Raw genomic sequence first — 6,946 nt, 5'->3', positions numbered from 1 at the left:
ACTGATTCACCTCTGCAGCTAGGGGTTCGGATCCCGCTCTCGGCTACCTGTGAATTGAGTTTGGTGGTCTCAGCCCCGCCACTGGTGGGTGTGCTATGCGAGGTTGGGTTGGGAGGACCCCCTCACACCCGCCATTGCCAACCGGGGCATGGAGAAAGGTGGCAGATTGCCTCTGGGGGAGGCCTCCCAACTCCTGCAGGCCGGCTCCTCTCTCTTTCGAGTTCACGCACAAAATACACTTTTTTAAAAAAAAACATAACTGTCAACAATAACTTACCTGGATGATATTTAGCCCGAAGACGTCTGACATTACCCATTTGGCGCCTCTTTAGATCAGACCACTTCTTAACAATGGCCTTGTGGTCATGATGGCCGCCAAAGTCAGCGATTAGGGCGCTGACCACAGCCCTTTTCTGTGGCTGCCGCCGCAGGTCATCGTATCCTGTTTCCAGGAACTTCTGCAAGATGAAGAACAAAGTATATTGTAATACTTCTGTTGACAGCCTTATGGATATATGACGTAAATGTATGCTATTCAACAATTGGAAGCATTCTCGCCTTATTAATCAATGACAGGGGTAACATGAAAGATTTTATATCCTGCCATTTCGGTCGCCACCTTTTTTGCATAAATATAGCAGCCATTATCATTTGCATAATTATGAATATATTATTAACAACACAGGATACACGTATAGGGGAGATATGCGTTGCTAACTCTTTTCCCTGTCAGGAGCCTAACGCCCCGGGGGGTCAGAGACGGGACCTTTTTCGGAGGACCACTGACGTATGTACCAGTCGCAGTTTTTTGTGATGTCACTCTTTAGGTGTGTGCACATTTTTCACTGCATCCGGGTGGAGTTTTTGGGTTGTGTTTTGCACGCCACAGGCTTTTCAACAGGAAAAAAACAGCTGGAGGCAGAATGGTTGCAAAACACTACGTGTTTGTTACTTAACTCTGGGTTTCAAGACCAGTCCACCTCCAGCTGTTGCAAAACTACTACTCCCATCAGCCACGGTCTGTCAGTGCATGCTAAGAATTTTACTTTTGCTGCATTTAGGGTGCCACAGTTTAGAGACCCGTGCATAAAGGCCTGAAAAATGGGGGCCTGCAGAACTTACAATACTAGAAGTGCCAGCATTCCCAGGCATGCTGGAAGTTGTAGTTCTGCAACATCTAAAGGGCAATATGTATTCGAACGTCCTTGGGCCTTGAGGACACTGAAGTCAGGACGTTCGCATACGTCCTATGTCCAAAAAAATTTTAAATTCATTATGCTAAATAACAAGGAAAAGTGCCTAAATACACATTTGCCAACCAGGGTGTCTGCAGCTGTCCAGGCATGCTGGGACTTGTAGTTTTGTAAAAGCAGGAGACACATTTTTTGTGAAATACTAATATATGATCATATATACTAACTTTTAAACTAGACTTAAATGCTGGGCTGGGCTGGGACTTGTAGTTTTGTAAAAGCAGGAGACACATTTTTGGTTAAATACTAATATCTGATCATATATACTAACTTTTAAACTAGACTTAAATGCAGTTGAAGATGATGAAATAACAGTGGTCAAAATACTTACACAAATCAGCAACTTTTCCTCAGACTTTGAGAAATTGCTTCCCACCATGTTGCTGTAATATTGGGAAACTGGCAAGGCTCCAGGAAATGGTCGCGTGTTGTTCGCGCAATTGCGCATGCGCGATCGAAAAATCGCAATCGCAATATGTATTTTGGTTAAAATATCATACATATTCGATTTCAGAGTGCTGCTACAGCAGTTTTCGAAATATCTGCAATAAATTTCGCATTCGCATGTTGCGATATTTCGATAAAATATCAGGAATATTCTGAGCCAATCAGAGCGCTCCTCCAGCATATCTCGAAATTGCGCAATAAATATCGCATTCGCATGTTGCGATATTTCGATAAAATATCAGGAATATTCTGAGCCAATCAGAGCGCTCCTCCAGCATATCTCGAAATTGCGCAATAAATATCGCATTCGCATGTTGCGATATTTAGATAAAATATCACGAATATTCTGAGCCAATCAGAGCGCTCCTCCAGCATATCTCGAAATTGCGCAATAAATATCGCATTCGCATGTTGCGATATTTCGATAAAATATCACGAATATTCTGAGCCAATCAGAGCGCTCCTCCAGCATATCTCGAAATTGCGCAATAAATATCGCATTCGCATGTTGCGATATTTCGATAAAATATCACGAATATTCTAAGCCAATCAGAGCGCTCCTACCGCAGTTATTAAAAAAATCGCAATTATTTTCGCATTCGCAATAGCGAAAAATCGCATTCAATTAATTTCGATAAAATATCACGAATATTCGAATTTAGCGAATATATCTCGAATATTCGAATATATATTCGAGATATATCGCGAAATCGAATATGGCATATTCTGCTCAACACTACTGAGCAGGCGGATGACAGGTCTGTGTCCAATCCGCTATGCAGAGCGGATTTTGTTTCAGCGGATTGTATCGGATCAGATGCCAGACGGGTGTCAGTAGACACATGTCCACTGACATCCGCAGCCCCATAGAGTACGATAGATGGTCCGATCGGGTCCGCCTGAAAAACTGACAGGTGAACAGATCGATCTGCTGGTGTGAAAGGGGCCTTAAGCTAGCTCCCTGTTGTGGGGACATGATAAAAATAGTGACTGTGATAAATTATTACATACACCACTAAATTTTTTTTAGAGAATCTCTAGAAATGATCCAAAAAGTCCATATGAATGAATATAAAACCTCTGTGCAAGCCACCACTAATCAAAAAGGTAGTAGGTGATAGAAGGGTGAATGCTTATTGATGACACCACCAGCAAAACGTAAACCACCACCTTATACATTTCCTGCTTACCAGAGGCAAGCTAAATGATGCCTGTATGGTGATTCCACTCCGGGTCTACGTCCAGCACCAACTCGCAGAGGTAGGCAGAAAAAGGGTCAATACTCCGGATAACCGGGAAGACCACAATCGTCACAGATTGACATAGTCTGGGGGAACGTTCCCCTAGACGACGTCGATCTGTGACGAAACGCATGTTGACGCGCTGATGTCATCGCGGGTGGACGGGTGTCTGCATGGACGTTTTTATCCCTTGTTTTATGTAAGTGCAATCTTTAATCTAATAAACCCCTTACCTAGTCTGAATTACACTATTCCGAGTGTTTTTTCATTTTGGGTATACGATTGTGGTCTTCCCGGTCATCTGGAGTATCTGCCTACCTCTGCGAGTTGGTCCTGGACGTAGACCCAGAGTGGGATCACCATACAGGCATCATTTAGCTTGCCTCTGGTAACCAGGAAATTTAAAGGTGGTGGTTCATGTTTTGCTGGTGGCGTCATCAATGAGTGTCACCCATCTATCACCAACTATCTTTTCGATTAGTGGTGGTTTGCACCGAGGCTTTATTTTAATTTGTATGGACTTTTTGGATAATTTCTAGAGATCCTCTAATATTTTTTTTGAGTGGTGTATGTAATAATTTATCACTGTCACTGATTTCATTTTTATTTTTGAGCGCAGCTCATTTATTATATTTGCATTCCTTGATGTGTTTATCTCACGTTAGAGCTTCTGCTATGTTTTTTTCTTGTTTTTTTTATTTTGGTTGTCACTTTATTAGGTTAGCGCAGTATTTTTCCACTTTATATTGTGGGGACATGAGCCTATTGTGTAAGTGTAAGGTCCCTTTCACACAAAATGTCTGATCAGGTCTGCCTGTGAAGCCCTGTACACACTCTCGGTTTTCTTGGCGGTAAAAAGTCCGCCGAGAAAACCAAGGGGAAACCCGAGAACCTACTTGGTAAGTTTCCCCGTGTACACATGGCCGGGTTTCCCATCGGGAAAACTGCGGGGAGAGCTTTGGCCGGGAATCCCGGCCGTGTGTATACTCCCTCGCTGTGTTTAGGAAAACTGCCGGGTTTAAAACCTCCGGGAATCCCGGTGGGAAAATAGAGAGCAGGTTCTCTATTTTCCCACCTAAATAAAGAGCAGCCTCTGCTCCTAAACAGGACAGCTCAGTCCTCTGCCAGTGTCCCCGCCTGAGATTATCTGCCCGCGTCCACCTGACCCCTCCCTCTGTTCCGCCCACCCATGACTCAGTTGAGGAGGTTGGGAGATTCGGCTCAGGTCAGTGCCAATCCCCAGAAGGAGGCTGACTAGGAGGGACTGAGCAGAGCAGAACCGGACAATGTGTGCAGTACTGGGGCAGTGCAGGGTCTGGCTGTAGCCTCTCACCTCCTCCTCCTGTCCAGACACACACATGGAGAGCCGTCTAGGGATTCTGCTGGGGGATTTACAATAACAAGGAAATGGTCTGCCAAATTGCTCTTAAGGAGGTCTGTGAGTGAGCAGGTAAATGACTCTACCACTAAAGCCTAGGACCTGCTATGGAAGAATATCTGAGAGAAGTGCCTGGCAGGTCAGTGATGACATCTGGGGATCCCCACCTGGGCTGTGTCTGGGGGAAATAGGGACAGTCTGTGTATGTCTGTGTATGTCCTTGCTGCCTGTCACTGGAGGGTAGGAGGGGAAACTTCCAGACACAATAACTACATTGTATTTACTTACTGAGATCATACTGCGATCATTGGTCACAGGTATGAGATCATCGTCCTATGCCCCGCTGGCCCCATCCTCTTCCCCATTGACCACATGCTCTGCTTTACTGACCCTGTCCTCTGCCCCACTTACCCTGAATGCCGTCACATTTGCTTGTGTCAAGCCATCAAATGGCTGGTGTCATAACTGATCATGTGTGAAGCACCGTGGCAACTACAGATCAAACAGAGGCTAAGATGGCAGCTCCCTTGGCTGCAAAGGAGATGAGGGCCAGATGGAACATTTGCCTTTCCAGGTGGATGTCATGTGAGCATCCTCCTGCAACAGGCCACTCTGTGGCGCGATCTCTCAATCGCTGTGATCTGTCAACCGATTGCATGCTGCTAGACAACCATCTCTAATTTTGTTGCTTTTTGCTTTGTAAGAGGCTGCAATTAGTGCTGATGAGGAATTCTTAAGGCTAATTATTGTCCTTGCCCATGGAAAACATATGGCATGATTTGCAATGGTGGTGGAACCCTCCTCCACATAAATACTACATTTATGCATAATTTGTGTAAGGACATGAGTCAGGAGTTATGTTTAACAACATAGGGAGAACAAACAACCTCTCTACATGAAGTGGCATGTTTGGGATTTGAACCAACAACTCCAGCGCATATAAGCAGAAGTGCTAACCCATTAGCCACTGTGCTGTCATATGGATGGAGGCTGTGTCTCTGTGGTGTCAAACAGTCGTAAGTCCCAGGGGTGCAATAAATTATTCAATGCAGATGTACTGTGGAAGGCCCGGAGAACCATTGGAGAACCTGTTTTTGGCATGTGCCATCTGTTTTGAAGGCTAGGTATGGCTGATTACTGTCAGCATGCTGAACCATTTTTAATTTTGGGAGCAGCAGCAAACACAGGAACAGGAAGCAGATAGCTGAAGACCAGTCAGCAATGTTCATGTACCACAGTCATCCTCTTAAAGATGCGGATGCCGGGAATTCGATGTCCATTGCATGCGCCAGGGAGCATAAGTCTTCACCACGGCAAACGTGCATTCGCAATATGTGTGCACATATTCGTATGGGCGCGACCATATTGAGAATTGGCTAATGTGCCAGGTCTGCGAGCGACTATTCTCTGGCTAGTTCCCTGACAGTGCCCCCCCTCATGGGCAGCCTCCAGATTCCCAAATGTGACACCTTCTCAGGGTTTCTTACAGTAACCTGGGGGGCATGAATATTTTCCTTGGGCTCCCATGAATTTTCTTCAGGTGGCTATCACTTCCACTTAAGAAGATACTGAATATGTCTTCCTCGCTTTCTGCAGTCCAGTATTGCTTCCACCTCAAATTTGTTTTCCTCGCCAATAGTAACTGGAGGTGGCGTGGGTCCTCCCCTTCTGGAAAACGATCTGGAACAGCAGGTTTAAGAAGAGACACGTGGAAGACCGGTTGGATCTTGTAAGATTGGGGAAGAGAAAGTTCAAAAGCCACAGGATTGATGATTATTTTAATTCCAAATGGTCCGATGAACCTTGGTCCCAGCTTACGAGAAGGACAGGGGAGTTTTAGGTTGGCCGTAGAGATCCAGACTGTGTCACCAACTTTGAAGGCTGGGTTCTCCCTTCCCTTTTTGTCATAGTTCCTTTTATATTCATCCTGGGCCTTTTGTATTGCCTCCTGCAGGGTCTGGAAGTTGGTAGAGATGGAGGTTAATCTATCTTGTACTACGGGCACAGCAGTTTCTGGCAGAGAATCTGGAAAAAATCATGGATAAAAGCCATAGTTAAGCTCAGAATGGGGTTTGGTTGGTGGCCGCATGCTGACCATTGCTTTGTGGGTGGTAGGCTGAGGACAAGCAGACATCAATACTTAAAGCTTTGCAAAGGGTTCTCCAAAATTTGGAGGTGAACTGCATGCATGTGTCTGTGGCTGAAGGCGTACCCACCATAGGCACAGAATGGGACATCTTAGATAATCGATCAATGACTACAAAGATAGATGTGAATCCTTCAGCAGGAGGCAGATCAACTATGAAGTCCATGGACAGCATTTTCCAGGGCTAATTGGGAATTGGTAAAAGCCTTAGCAGGCCCCAGGCTCTGGTGTTACTTTCCTTGTTGTGAAGGCACATAATACAGGAGCCAACATAATCTTTACAGAATCACGCCTGACCACCAAAAAGATAATTGAATTCAATGGTCTTGTGTATCCCAAAATGACCCGCCAATTAATGGTCATGACGTGCCTTCAGGACTTGGGTCCTTGCTTCTTGTGGAATAACATTTTTGTAATTTGGACAGAAAATTTGTTTTCGAACTTCAGACTCCAGACACTTGCTGGATGGCTGAAATCAGGT

The sequence above is a fragment of the Rana temporaria genome, chromosome 2 (assembly GCF_905171775.1).
Source record: "Rana temporaria chromosome 2, aRanTem1.1, whole genome shotgun sequence".
Lineage (NCBI taxonomy): Eukaryota > Metazoa > Chordata > Amphibia > Anura > Ranidae > Rana > Rana temporaria.
The sequence above is the reverse complement of the archived record's forward strand: the minus strand, read 5'-3'. Positions refer to the sequence as shown.